Raw genomic sequence first — 15100 nt, forward strand, 5'->3', positions numbered from 1 at the left:
CTAACAAGCTAGCTAGCAACAAAACTAGCAACAAACCTAGCTATCTAGATAGAAACAAAGGTAACAAACTAGCTAGCAACAAAGCTAGCTATCCAGTTAGCAACAATACTAGCAACAGACCTAGCTATCTAGATAGAAACAACACTAACAAGCTAGCTAGCAACAAAACTAGCAACAAACCTAGCTATCTAGATAGAAACAAAGCTAACTATCTTTAAACAAAGCTAGTGAGCCAAATACACAAAAACATAATATTCCAAATATCTTTAGCAAATAAAAAACATATACAAAACAAAAATAACTGATATTCAAACAGAAAATAAAGATGAGGTTTATTGATCACATTGAATAAAAATACAAAAGTAAAAAGCAAAAATAGAGGATTCTGTACAAAAAATAACATTTCCAAATACCAAAGATGACCATCTCAAAAACATCAGAAAACTTGACATTTTTTAAACTTTAAGACATTCAGATTTCATGCTGTGCTTCAATTAAATTTAAATAAAAGTCAAAGAGCTTGTCTGCCTTTCATCTGCCCTTCGTCTAAACTTTTCCTGATTACTCATCCTCACTTCCACCTCACCTCCGTCACACCACACCCCTCTGGGTTCCTGCTCTCCAACGCTGAAAATGAAGCAGCGGCAGTGACAGCAGGTGTGTTGTGACTCACACTTTTCTACAAAACGTCCTCCCAGAAAGGCTGAGGTCATCCTGAAATATAAACCAATGATTTCCACAACTCTTCCCACTGTGACATAACCACAATTTAACGCAAATCTCCTTACTGACACATAATCAGTTTTGAGTAGGAGTAGAGGCATTGGTTGAGTCGGTGTTGTTAACAGAGCTGGTATTGTTCCAGTTCACCATTGTTATCAGGCTGCAATGCTGAGGTCGTTACAGGGATTTGGAGTTGCATATTTTTGCTGAAAATAAATGGATCAATTTTGTAATGGATTCACAGGCTAACAGCCAAACGGGTTTGGAAGAATTAGTAATATCTATCAAATAAAGCCTTCTGTGAAAGGCTGCATTTTTAGCCAGTTTTCTAAAGTTTAACCATAAAGAGAGTTTTTCCAGTGAAAACATTGTTAGGAGTAAAGTTTTTAATATAGTGAGTGGATAATGGAGAGCTCCAGCGCCGCCAGCTAGCATCAAGACAGACGACCAGGAAACTCCAGAGCCGTTTTCAACAAAATGATCCGATCTGTTGGTTACGGGTCAGATTATGTAACTTGGGCTACAGCTGGGAAATGCGACCCAAATTTAATTATTGTTCCCCAAAAGTCACTTCCAAGCTTTTCACTCAGAAATTTTGATTTTAATCTAAAAAAAAATAAAAAAGAGACATGGACAATTCGGAGGTTGTTGTGTCAAAAATTAGCAAAAAGAACAAACAAACAAAAAACTAACAGAAATGTGTGTTTGAAAAGATGTCAAAAACTTACAAGAAAATTATATTTAATTATAAAAGTTCCGAATTTTTCTTCAGAGAACATTAATGAGTTTCAAAAGTAAAACATTTTCAGAATGTGAATTTGAAATCTTCAGGGTTTTTTTTCAAGGAAATTTCCAAGATTAATCTCAAATTATGAGGTTTTTTTCTTGCAAATGTTCAACTTTTTTGAACTGAAAAATTTCCAAATTTTTTCTAGAACATTTATTGATCTATTCTAGAAATAAAGGGTTTTTGAGGAAAAAAAAGGAAAATTATCTTTAAATATAGGATTTTTTTTTCTTTTTTGCAAATTTTCAACTATGTTCTCAGAAATTTCCATGTTTTTTCTAGAAAATTACTGATATTAATCTTGAGTTTTTTTTTCTTCTTGGAAATTTCCGATTTTTCAAACTCCGAAATTTCCGAGTTTTTCCTGAACATTTCTGGGATTAATCTCAAATGTAAGATTTTTTTTGACAGAAATTTACTCCATCTTTTTGTTTTCCGTTTACAGCGGCCCTAATATGCCGTCATACGATGAACAAACGATTATGAAAAAGTGTTTGTTTCCATAAAAGCCGTGATGTGCTGCCGCTGCTGCTGCCGCTGCTGCAGTCATTTTCTCTGATGATTTCATGAAGAGCAGCTGTAACCGACTGTGGGAAGTCGTGATAAATAATGAAGGCCTGTGTGCGCCGCTGAGGCGAGGCAGACAACTCCAGATGTTGGAATAAAAGATAAGTGGGTCAGGTGTCTAGTTGATGCCCGATCAAACTGCGACATGACGAGGAAGATGAACTTTTGTCTAAACCATGAAGCAGATGGTCAGAATTTGCTCAGACCTGTAAAGCGAAGCTACGTGGTGAGCGTTTGACTGCAGTCCATCAAAGGTCAAGAGGTCAAGTGAACGACTGCAGGGCCATGTTGTATGATGAAGACCTTCGCAGGTTTTCTAACGCAGTCTGAAATACCAAACATCAATCAGCGTTCACACCTGGCTCAGATATAAATCCCATGGATCATCAGCTGATCCCGCTGCTTAGCGACACACACCTTCAAACCGATCGTCAATCATCCTCGGATCGTTAGACTGTGACTCTGGAAGCGCCGCCTTCGCTCAGACATTTTGGGAAACGTTCATGAATGCCTTATTAAATCACTCCATGGTAACCGCTGCTGCCCCCGCGACCCGACCCCGGATAAGCGGAAGAAAATGGATGGATGGATGGATGGATGGATGGATGGATGGATGGATGGATGGATGGATGGTAACCGCAAACAGAATCGTCTTCTAATGAAGGATTCAGTGATTTCATCAACCAAACAGAGAAAAACAGAGTTTAAAAAACAACAAGTCAGCATGTGCTCAAATTTAAGCTGTTTTATTATCACATTGCTACACCTGAAATAAAACAAAGCTAACTTACACGTAACTTTTTAGCAAGATGTTTGCTTGTTTTAAATAAATAATTCCTTAATAATGATCTAAACTGGCAGATTATTTCACTTATAACATGGGAAAATTTATTGTTATAGGTGAAATAATCTGGAGGTGGAACCAGCATTTTTTGTATCAATATTAAGAAATGATTGACTTAAAACGAGCTCCTATACCTTTATGAAAAGTTACTTGTAAGTTTGTTTTGTCTTATTGCAAGAATATGAAGATATTTGCACTAGAAACTAAACAAAATACTTGGTAATATTTTGTTTTTGCATATAAAATCAAAGTAAGTTTAAAAAAAATCACTGAACATCTGCCAGTTATAACTGGCATTGAAAGGTGAGTATTCATTCAAATGCATGCCACACTTTTCAGGTTTTAATTTGCAAAAAAAAGGGGAAATATTTGTGCTGTCCAGCTGACCTTCTGTGATCCACAGAGAGTCTGAAACTCAGCGCTGAATTACTTGGATACATTTAATTTCCCATGAGGGAGAGACAGAAACGCGGAACAATAAGATAAAGACGAGGTTTATAGGGGCAGAAAAAACTCAAAAACTGAGACACTTCCTGTAAAACTGCACCTAACAGCCTCTGAAAAGCAGCTCCACTGTCTTCATACGGGGATTTGCTGCTGCTGTTTTCTCACTCCTGCTCCCAGCTCTCCATCCAGCCTCTGTAATCCTAAATATGCAGAGCCGCATCCATCGGGCCTTAATGACTCTGTTTCTGATGAACGCAGGGAACCTGCGACGAGGAATTCCTGAAAAGGATCCAATCTGAATCCATCACCGTCGCTCCCGGTGGCCCTGTTGTTTAGAGGGAAGCGTCTCTGCTGATGATGGATGCCGTTATTTTCCGCTTGCTGGGTGGATTGTAAACAGTGACGAATGGTGAAGGCTAATGCGTGGCGTATTGTCGGAGGCAAATCATTTACCTTACTTTCACAATCCGTTAGAGGAGAGAAGTTGGGAATGTAAAGCTGAACAAAGACGATACACTGCAAAAACACAAAGTCTTACCAAGTAGTTTTAGTCTAGTTCCTACTACAAATGTCTTGAGTTTAGAGATGAACCGATCCGATACCAATATCTGTATCGGTCCTGATATTGACAGTCTAATTCTATGTTTTATTATTTGATTTACATTATAAATTCTTTCCATTTGTAAGGTTTGTTACAGTTTGATTTTGTCTGTTTCACTTCAGTTTGTTACAATAAAGGAATTAATTGAATAATTGAATGAAAAGTTAAAACAAACTCAATCGTTTCTATTTGTCTGATTTATCGTTTTTCTTTTCCCAATCAAAACCTGGATGATGAAACTCTTCAGTCTGCTGTTTTGGGCTCAACTTGCCTTTTTTAAGCAGTTTCATTTATAATTCACTGTATTAGTTTTTTATGTTGTTTTGTTTATTTATTCTGGATATTTAAAATGTCCTCCAGTTCCAGTGTTAAACATTCATTAAAATTTAAAGTTTATTGATCTTTTAGAATATGTTTTTCCATTATTACCAATATATTACTTGAAAATGGTCTCAAAACAACAATATTATCATTTATCACAATAATTTATCATCCAGAAAAACTTCTTATTGTTATAGTTTCAGTTTCTTTATTATGTTTTTTTTTTATTGTCTGTTAATCTGAATGACAAAATAAAGTTTCTCCTATCGGATGTTGACATTTGTGGAAAATAATGTAAAACAAAAGTTCTAAAAAATATATTCCTGGTACCTTTAGTGTCGTTCTGTTGTGGAAAATAATACAATTATTCCATTAAAAAAACTACAAAACTACAAAAAAAACCTGTTTAACCGTTATTAAAAGCAGCTGAATGATGGAATAGTTGGGAGCAAAGTTGCCAGCAGATACGACTGAAACGATCAATCGTCAACTAATTTAGTAATCGATTAATCGTTAACAGACTGAAAAAAACAACATAGTCAGCGCAACAGTAGTTAAGCCAAAACTTTATAGAAAAATATACATTTTGCATTTACAGGATTTGAACCATGTGAAGCTAAAACTGTCACCTTATGAGTTCTGGGTAGAACAGATTTACAGACAAAGAAGGAATTTTTATTTTAAATGCAAAATGTCTGTATTTTTGGTGCAGTTTGGGCTTAATTACTGCTCTGAATACGTTTTTCTCTCAGAAAATGGCCTTTTGTTGAGTCTACATATCCCATTTAATGATTAATCGTTTGCTAAATTAGTTGACCATTCGTCAACAATCGATTAATCACGATTAATCTGATTAAACAGTAATATGTTTTTCAGTGTAACACAATTTCTGAAGTCAAAATCTTGTTTTCTTCTACAACAGTGAGGCTGAATCTTCCTCAGAAACAAAGGTGGATCAGATGCCAGGACAGGTTAACCTCAGCGGGAGAAATTTAAAGCATTTACATTTATATAAACACTTATGTCTGTAAATTCTATGCACCACAGATTTGGAACAAACTTCCAGAAAACTGTAAAACAGCTGAAACACTGAGTGCTTTTAAATCTCAACTTAAAACTCACCTGTTTAGAGTTGCTTATGGCTAAATTAGGGTTAGAGTGGGTTTTGATGTCTTCCATGTTTTTATGTCTTTAATGTTTTTAATTTCTTCTTCTTTCTTTTCGACGTTTTAATGATGTAATGTTTTTTTATTTTTATTTTTATTTTATATCTTTCTCTTTCTCATTGATTATTTCTGTTTTTATTTTAATTATGTAAAGCACTTTGAAATGCCTTGCTGCTGAAATGTGCTATACAAATAAAATTTGATTGATTGATTGATTAAATATGTTTCACCCAAATCTCCTTGCAAAGCAGTTAAAGCTTCACCTTGTTCAGATTTACTAAACAAGTGCTACACGATTGCGTTTTAGGCAATAAAGTTATTTAAATACAGAATTTAATCATTTGTTTATTAGTAAACTTTGATGTATTTCTAACATCGATTTAAAAAGGCTAATTTTTAATCCGATTAATCGATTAATCGATTAATCGTCAGAATAATTGATCCTCCACCACTCTAGCATACTGCATACATGGCAAAATATGAAAATTTTCAACAAGCATGTCTTGTTCTGCAAAGCTAAGAGTCAACACTGTAAATATTGACTGTCTCATATAACATCCGTCATGAGGATTTTGTCTGTAGTCATTCTGACTGGCTGTCTGCTGCACATGCACCGACTCAGGGTTTCCTGTCACTTCCTGTTTTGGTCTGCTGGGTTTGAGCGAGACTGAACAACTTCCTTCTCTCAGCCTTATCTTCAACAGAGCGAAACTCACAGCGCTGATAAGGATTGTGAAATTATTAAACACAGCGGAGGGAAGGTACGTTTCTTTTATGCTCTCGTAAGCTCAAAACAACCATAAAAACACACGAGCAACAACTTAGATAAGAGAAACAAAGACTTAAGATGCTGTAAAACAACCGAGAAATGTCCAAACCTTTCCCGACCCACTAGGGAAGAAACTGGATGGATGTTCAGACCTTTAACTAAAACAGGAAAAAAGATCAACACTCCAGGAAGAAATGGGATTAAATCTGGGTAGAGAGGAAACAAACTTAATCAGTATGCTAAAAACTCTTGACAGAAATCACCCAAGAAACCGTAAAGGCCGTTTTCTCCCAACAGATGGGAACCAATTAGCCACCTGACTCCGAGAAAACACTTGGGCAGCCGTGTGGAGCCGAGATGCAAATGAATCACAAGAGGAAGGTGGAAGTGGACCTGCCAGCATCCTGGGAGAAGAGAAATTAATGAAGGAGGCTGAGGAAGAGGAGGAAGAGGAGGACTTCTGTAAAACAGGGAGAGAATAAAGCAGGAAATGATGTATGGCGAGTCAGGAGGAGCAAACTGAAGACCCAGAAAGGTTAACGCAACAAGCAGCAGAAACTAAATCCTGACAAATTCAACTGGAAATCAGACATAAAAAACCTTCCTGCAGCTTTTGTTCACACAGAAACAAACAGTTTTAACTAAAAATCCACTCGGATGGTGTAGAAGGTCCGCCACGCCAAGTGGTGGCGCTGTAGCACTTCTAGAGAACAACGATGTAGTGGCACCGTAAAGCTGAAATCCCAGATTTAAAATGACATGGTGGCAAAAACAAATACAAAATAAAGAATTAATGAGTCTGGTTGTGTTTCATACGATGGCATATTAGGGGCAATCAATCAATCAATCAAGTATAATTGTGTAGCACATATCAGCAACAAGGCAGTTCAAAGTGCCTTAAATCATAAAAACACAAAAATACCAAGTCATAGAAACACAGCACGCAGTCAACAGTGACAAAAACAGGAAGCAGTAATTTTTAGATTAATGTCAGAAATTTTCCAGAAACAATTTGGAAATCACTGAGCTCCAAAAGTAAAAAATAAAAATAATTTTGAAACTCAGAAAATTTCCAAAAGTTGGAAATGCTTTGACTTTAGGAGTTTTTTCTACAACATTTTTCTACAAGATTTTTTTTTTTTTTTTTACTCCTTTTTTTCCCATCTACAACAGAAATTAATACGTATAACTGCTGGTCTCCCAAGACGCCACATCCTGTGGACAGACAGCCTGAACATGAAATAAGAACTTTTGCTGACGGGCCTGTTGTCATTTCTGTGAGGATTGTACTGATGCATCCCCGTCTCAGCACACTTTCATAACATTACATTAAACTTCAACTTCAAATGGATTGTAGGCTTAAAATTGAAAAAAAAAACTGTAAAAGAGCTGCAGCTGATGATTATTTTAGTAATTGATTATTCTAATTGTTAACCAATTAATTGTCAGAGTAATCGAATAATCAGAGTAAAAAATTGCAACATTCTGCTTACTTTTTATTTATCCTGTTAAATGTGAAAAGATTCACATAAAAATAATTATTTTTAATTTTAATTACAAAAAGTATTTTTGTACATTATTGGCTTAACTGCTGCTCTGAATATGTTGTTTGCTGAAAAAATAGTCTTTTTTGAGTCTGAACACCTCGGTTAGCGATTAATCGTTCGCTAAATGAGTTGACGATTATTTGAATAATCGATTAATCTGATTGAACAGCAATATATTTTTCAGTGTAATGCAATTTCAGAAGCTAAAATCTTGGGGTTTTTTCTACCACAGTAAAACTGAATCTTCCTCATTATCCAACAGAGACAGAAAACTAACAAAAACAGAAACACAGGTGGGTAAGATGCCAGGACAGGTTAACCTCAGCGGGAGAAATTTAAAGCAGCAAACGCATCTTCAACTCGGCTCCTTAATAAAATTTAAAGGCAATGTTTGCCTTTACATCCTCTGGCTCCTCACACAAGTCAGGCAGCAGTGAGATAAAGCAAATACCTTTAAGTGTGGGCGATATTTAGTGACATATTCCTCCTGAGGGTTCAGAATCCTGTAGATCTGCATAATCAGGAGCGTTTGAGACCAACGTGAAAATAAAGGAAGAGCCTGGATGAGGTTTACAAAAATCTACTGCAAGTTGCTTGTGTTTTCTAGCAGAATCATGATGTTAAGGAAAATTAGGAAGTTCATTTGGAAACAAAGATTCTGCATGTAAAAGGAGATTTCTCCTATAGATTATTGATCACCGATAACAGAGTACTGAAGCAGGTAAATGGTGTTGATGTGAAGTGGAATCCATTAGGTCCAACTGAGAGCAACAAAAAGCCAAACAGCAAAAGACTTTAAAAGAAAATTCAGTACAGCAGCTTCTTTATTAGCCTGATGTTGGAGCTCAAATGTTGCATTTCTTTACAAAAACACCTTATGACTAACAATTAATCGATTATTATGATGATTCATCAATTAATCAGACAAAAAATGGGCATATTCTGCTGGTTTTTCATTTAACCACTCAAGTTTTTATGTAGTATTAGAAATACATTAAAAGATGCAACAAGTAAATAAATTATTTTTAAATAAGAAAAGAAACATTTTGTTGTAGTAATTCCTTCAGTGAATGCTTGATAGCAAATGATGCAGCTAAAAAAAAATCCTCCTACCATCAATATACTGTACTGTTGATTGTTTTTTTGATTAACTGATTAATAATTGGACAGCAAAAGGTGCTTAATAGGTGATTTTTTAAATTTTTTTTACTGAATTTAAAAAACGTGAAGCTAAATTTAAAACCCACCTGTTTAGAGTTGCTTATGGCTAAATTAGGGTTAGAGTGCCGGTTTTGATGTCTTCCATGTTTTTATGTCTTTAATGTTTTTAATTTCTTTTTATTTCTTTTCTACGTTTTAATGATGTAAAGCCCCCCGGAAAACATCCCAGTTAAACGACGTTTAACTAAAGTCCTACGGGGTTTAGAGTCCCAGTTGACGRCGTTCAACTAAAAACCTAGAGGTTGGAGTCCTTGTTAAACTGTGTTTTTGACTAAAGTCCCTGAGGGTTAGAGTCCCACTTAAACAACGTTTAACTGAAGTTCTAAAGGGGTGCGGGTTTTATTTTTAATGTCACCTGCTGTTTTTATTTTAATTATGTAAAGCACTTTGAAATGCCTTGCTGCTGAAATGTGCTATACAAATAAAATTCGATTGATGATTGATTGATTAAAACTACGTTTTTAAAAGGATTTTTTTCATCTGAAATGCAAAATGTTTATTTTTTTTGTACAGTTTTGGATTACTTACTGGTCTGAATGGGTTGTTCTTTGAGAAAAAAATGCTTTTTTTTAGTCTGTAAAGTCCAGTTAACGATTAATGGATTACTAAATTAGTTGACAATTATGTCAATAATTGATTAATCATTATTAATCACTTTTAGATCCACCTTTTTAGATCCTTAAGACTTTTTCATACTTTTCATTGCAAACTGCTAAATGTTTTGTCTCATCACCACTTGTTCCAAGTAAAAAAAACTAAGTAAAATTGCTGAAATGACCCATTTACTAGAGTTCACTAGTTTGTAAATTAATCTCAGTCACAATGCAGATGAAATTCTGGTTCAAGATTTGCCATAGCAAACATATAAAAGAACGTGCTCTGCTCAGACGAGACCAGAATGAAAATTTGCAGCCTGCATGTAAAACAAACTTAATTTGAATTCACCAAACCCACATGGAGGTAAGAGAAAATATCCTATTTTTTCCACCTGGTAGCCAAGTAGACTCAGACCGAAGTTTCAACATTTGTTACATTTTCAGAAGCTGCAGTTTGTTTTCTCACTGCACTGAGTCAAATCAAAATCACCCTTTGAAAAGCATGTTCCCCTTCTCGCCTGTGGGGGCGCTGCACCAAGAACCATTGAACATGAAAACCTCTAAAGAAGACACTGAGTGCAATTTCCTTCTTAACAAAATGTAAACAAAAATGGAGCAGAGCTAGATTTTAGTGGTTGGAGGATTTCTCTTTTTTGTTTGGTAAAAAAGCCACAAGCCATTTCTTGTTTTTACCCAGAATGCCCTGCATCGTAGTCCACTTCCTGCTTTTGAAGCAGCCTCCGGTCTGCCTGGCGTTCACAAATGCAGTCAAACCAGTTCACTACAACCAAACTGAGACCCAGAGCTGTAGGCGGACCAGAGTTCACACCTCCACAAACCGGATTTCTAGACAAACAGACTGGAGTTCAGTTAAAGTAAACTAAACCAGCCTCGTATGAATTAACCCTAACAGGCTGCAGAAGACTTTAATTGGGGTGGAGGTTCACCTTCCAGCAACACACTCACCCTAAACATGCAACCAGTAATACAACAAATGGTTCATATCAAATTATATGCATGTGTTAGATGTCCTAGTCAAAGTCTAAACAAAAATTCAATAGGAGAATCTGTGACAATACTTAAAAAATCTTGTTGGAAGATGCTCTCCATAACTAACCTGATTAAATTTGAACTACTTTGCAGAAAAATTAGCTTAAGCTTCAATTCTGTGGTTGTGCAAAGTTTGAAAATTGAGACAAAATTATGAAAATAGTCATAAAAGTCTAAGAGGTAAGTAAAATATTCCCACTGCTGAAGGGATAAAGAGACATTTGCAGGAAATCAAAAGCTAAATTCTTTATCTAGATTGAATAAATACGGAACATGCCAACTAGAATTAATTATTCTGCCATATTTTGGCGCCGCCTCTAGCATGGCGCCCTTATTCGTCGCATACAGCGCATCCGCACTTTTTGCGCCACTGACCTGAATCTTCAAACAGCACATCTTGTCCAAACAACCGAGCAAACTGCTCCATCTGACAGAGAGCAACCTGCTGACTGTCGCCTCCACTGAGGGACACAAAGAAAACCAGGGAAGAGGAAAAGTGCTCACCAAGCAGTAAAGGTTTACAGCTTGTAGAACAAGGACCGAAATGGGCTCAAACTCTCATCCGAACACACTAATCCTGCAGCCAATTACTCTGACTGAGAATTAAAGGGTCTTAAATATTGGATGGAGTCCGGCAGCTGTTAAAGGGGGTTAGGGGATATCAGGAAGAAGATCCAGAAACCAAGATATGAGCTGATTTCACATTAAATAAGCTTTTATATATTAAGATAAGCATCGCAGATATTCCCTGTGGAATAAATGTATTAGAAATAACCAATCTAAATTAATCTTATAACAAAAAGCTGATTGTTTTAAAAGGGGAAGGCGTCTGCAAAGAGGCGGAAGAGAGATGAAGCTCATCAGAGCCACAATCAGGGTGGAAACATGGTCAGAGGACCGGAGGTTATGGGGAGCCTGAAAGCAGCAACCCGGAGGTGACAGCGCAGCCAAACAAAGAGATTAAAACTGCGTCTCAATGCTTCTTAATATGTGGAGTGTAACCACCGCGCTGCGAGGCAGCAAATAAACAGGATGCACAAGCAAAAGTCTGCAGACAAAAGCCACTAAATGTCACGGTGGGTGCAAAACAACGCAGAGACAACTTGTTTGTTGAGATTCCGGATAAAATGTGGACCCATGAGCACTCACCGTCCTCTGGTCCGTCCAGCCGGCCGTGTGTCGGGGCTCCGTTCCGGGTTGGGAACCAGTTGGTGCGCGTTTGGGCTTGTTTAGTGGGCGGCGTGGCTCCTCACCAGTGTTTTCCACCCACAAGGAGAGGATAGGGGAGAGAAAAAAATCACATCAACACAGCAGAGAGCCCTCCCACTGCTTCCACTCCTCCTGCTTGTGCCGCCGGGTTTAATGCGCTAAAACGCGTCTGCGGACGGAGACGGGAAGCGGGCGGAGCTGAGAGCGGCTCCGGCGGGCAGCCTGGACCCCTGCTGCACCGCTGCGCTCCGGAGGCTGGCAGGCTGGATGGAAAAGGAAGACATGTCCATCCTGATGGGGCGTTGTGGTACTGCATGCTTCAGAGCGGGTCTCGCTGCTCAAATTTAAGGTTTCCGTCTGAAAACAGCCATGAATAATGACCTAGTTTCACCACTGAAACTACATCCAAATCTAAAAGGTAGCTCCATCCAGAACCGGACGCTCATATATATATTTATACACTGAAATATTTCCTTTTTTAAAATTTGTTGATAAAAACAAGTTAAATTAAAGGGTCAGTATGATTTAAAATTGATTTTTTTTTTTGATTTACACATTTTATAATGTTATTCCCTCACCAACAACATTCCTGGATTACTGATTGAATTATTTCATGCATGTTTGAGAAATCCTTTAATCTCCATGGCAACCATTCATCTGGATGGGCCAAGCCCCGCCTTCAAGACAAAGCTCCTCCCCCACTCAGCTCCTTCAGACTAGCCAGCAGCAATTAGCAAACATGTTATAATGAACTGCTGAGCTCATTACAAGGAGCTGCTCCTCAATGGAGGAGCCATGTTGGGATGACTTCCTGAAGGCGGGGCTTCAGAAAGAGCAGGAGCTTCTTAAAGAGACAGAGGTCCAATTTCAAGGTGTTAAATTACAAAGTCATGTTTGATGTAATGTAGTTTGTTAAAAAAAACAAAACTAAAAATATGTTCCTCTGACTGATTACAATCTCTTCAGTGCAAAGGTGTAAATACTTTATTCACAACCTGTTAGTGTAAGAAAATAATATATTTTAAGCAAAACTGAGGTAGTGTTTACCTTAACAGCAAAGTGACAAAAAGCAGGTGTGGTAATTAAAAAACTTGAACCAGGAGTCAGAAACACTAACAAAGAATGAAACTTTTAAAAAATCAAACAGATTAAATTATAAGTAAAGCTTAAAAAACATGTCAGTTCTGTTTAATACTTTATTTCCTGTAATTTTGCAGCTAAATTATCTTTTTGTTTTATTGGCAAATCTAATTTAATTTGAAATATTAAAAGTTTCTGTAATGTATTTTCACTCCGTTGCTCTTTAAATTAACTTTTAATATCAAAAAGAATAAGTCTTGGTATGAAAATTATTATAATTGTGAAATCCCTCCAAGGAGATTAAGAGTATAACAGTCTGCGTTGTGTTGCTCTGAGTGTTTCTGCAGGAGGTTTGGATTTGCTCCATTTCACCACCATCACATTAAACAATAGAATTAAATGTTGTGACTGAAAAGTAATTAAAAACAGAAGCAATTATGCTTAATAAGAAACTAGCAACAACACATGCAGGGACTGGTGAGTAAAAATCGAAGCGCTTTAATGTTTTAGAGGCTACCTGAGTTCAGCGACTATGTCGCAGCAACGTAAGCACTCTTTGAAATATTAGCTTTAATTAAGGAGGATAATGGATTTAAATTTCTCATGCATCAAGCTTCAAATATGGCATCCCTTCCCAGGAGTCGATAAATGTCTGATATTGCTTCAGGCTGCAGGACACTTTGGGAAATCTTCTCCAAGAGTGAGTTAATGAAAATAGATAAGCCTCTGAAATGCTAATGTTGACTTTTGGTGCCTAAATGTGGCGGCAGCTCTGGGGAACCTGCTTCAGAGAACGTCACGCTGTTTGTTAGAAAGATTTATCGCCTCCACCTCACAGACACGGTTTTTCTGAGTCATTCAGAGACAAATTGATTTACAGGAACCAACAAGTTGCATCTTGAGGTCATTTTCAAGTTTCTCTTTGTCCTGATTTATCAATTTTTTTGTATTTATTCTGCAAAAAAAAAATAAAAAATGACCGTGATTAAATGGAAACGGATTAGTGCTACTTAAAAAAAAAAAATCTGACATTTCTTCTCAGAATTCTGACATTTTATATAAATTCTTGCTTTTTTCAGAATTCTGATTTTTTTTTTCCTCAAAATGTTAAAATTTTTCCAGAATTATGTTTTTCTTCAGAATTCTGACTTTTTATCTCAGAAATTGTTTTCTTTTCTCAGAATTTTGAAATTTTTTCAGGATTCTGACTAACCTCAATTTTAACTTCTTTTGGAATTTTGACTGTTTCATAATTCTGAAATTTTTTTCTCAAAATTCTGTTTCTGACTTTTGACTTAATCACTGCATTCTGACTTTGTTTCCCTCTGAATCCTGATTACTTTTCAGAATTTGGAGTTTAATCTCAGAATATTTTTGTATAACGTTTTTTCAGAATTCTAACAAAACTCAATTTTAACTCTTTATTTTAATAGAATTTTTACTTTCTCAGAATTCTGGCTTTTTCCTCAGAATTCTGACATTTTTCAGATTACGGATTTCAATCTCAGAATTTAGATTTTTTTTTTCTCAGAAACAGAATTGTTTACATTGTTTATGCCCAATCAAGCAAATCTAGTCTAAAGACAACAAATTTACCAAATAAACTTGGGACAGGCTAAAGTGCAGGTTTACAAATCATACAAGAAGAAAAATGTATTATTTTCATACTAACAACATTATTGACATTATTGACTTAACATTTGGTTATTGATTTGAATTTTGACATATATTCACTCAGAGTTAGGATTCTGAGTTTAAAGTCAAAATTTAATGTAATCTGTTTTTCTTGTTGGCCCTAATCTTCTTCCGTATCCACGTGTGGCCCGCACTGCTGGCAATTAATTAAGGAGGGAACATGCAGAGCCTGTCAGTCATCAGCACAGCATGTCAATGATCTGACCATCAACCACTTAATTGGCGTTTGGAGGACAGACTGCTTCTCCCCGATAACTGAAGGCTGAATCAGCAGACAGAATGTGTCTGTGTCAGTCGATAACTCTGTTAAAGTTCATCTGATGATTATTTTTATCTAATCTGTGTTCTTATGGTGACAGGAAGTTTTAGTTTAAATAACTGAAATAAATGGCTTAACTAATGGAGATGTTGTCAGGGGATAAAGGAAGTAATGAATGAATGAAAGGTTTTTTTAGCGTTGTTGCAGGTTGTAGGTCA

At 36.4% G+C, this 15100-nt stretch overlaps 1 protein-coding gene across 2 annotated transcripts in view; it reads right to left on the reverse strand.

The window, feature by feature from the left end:
- rnf152 (ring finger protein 152) overlaps positions 1 to 12202 on the reverse strand; it is a 40616-nt gene extending 28414 nt beyond the window's left edge. The window contains exon 1 of one of the 2 annotated variants that reach the window (XM_008396413.2): positions 11789 to 12202. The gene's annotated coding sequence lies outside the window, so the exon portion shown is untranslated. Of the gene's footprint in view, positions 1 to 11014; positions 11037 to 11788 lie in introns of those variants that run through there. The other variant, XM_008396415.2, reaches the window with a different exon arrangement.
- Positions 12203 to 15100: the final 2898 nt, after the last annotated feature.

Source organism: Poecilia reticulata, linkage group LG20 (genome assembly GCF_000633615.1).
Source record: "Poecilia reticulata strain Guanapo linkage group LG20, Guppy_female_1.0+MT, whole genome shotgun sequence".
NCBI lineage: Eukaryota > Metazoa > Chordata > Actinopteri > Cyprinodontiformes > Poeciliidae > Poecilia > Poecilia reticulata.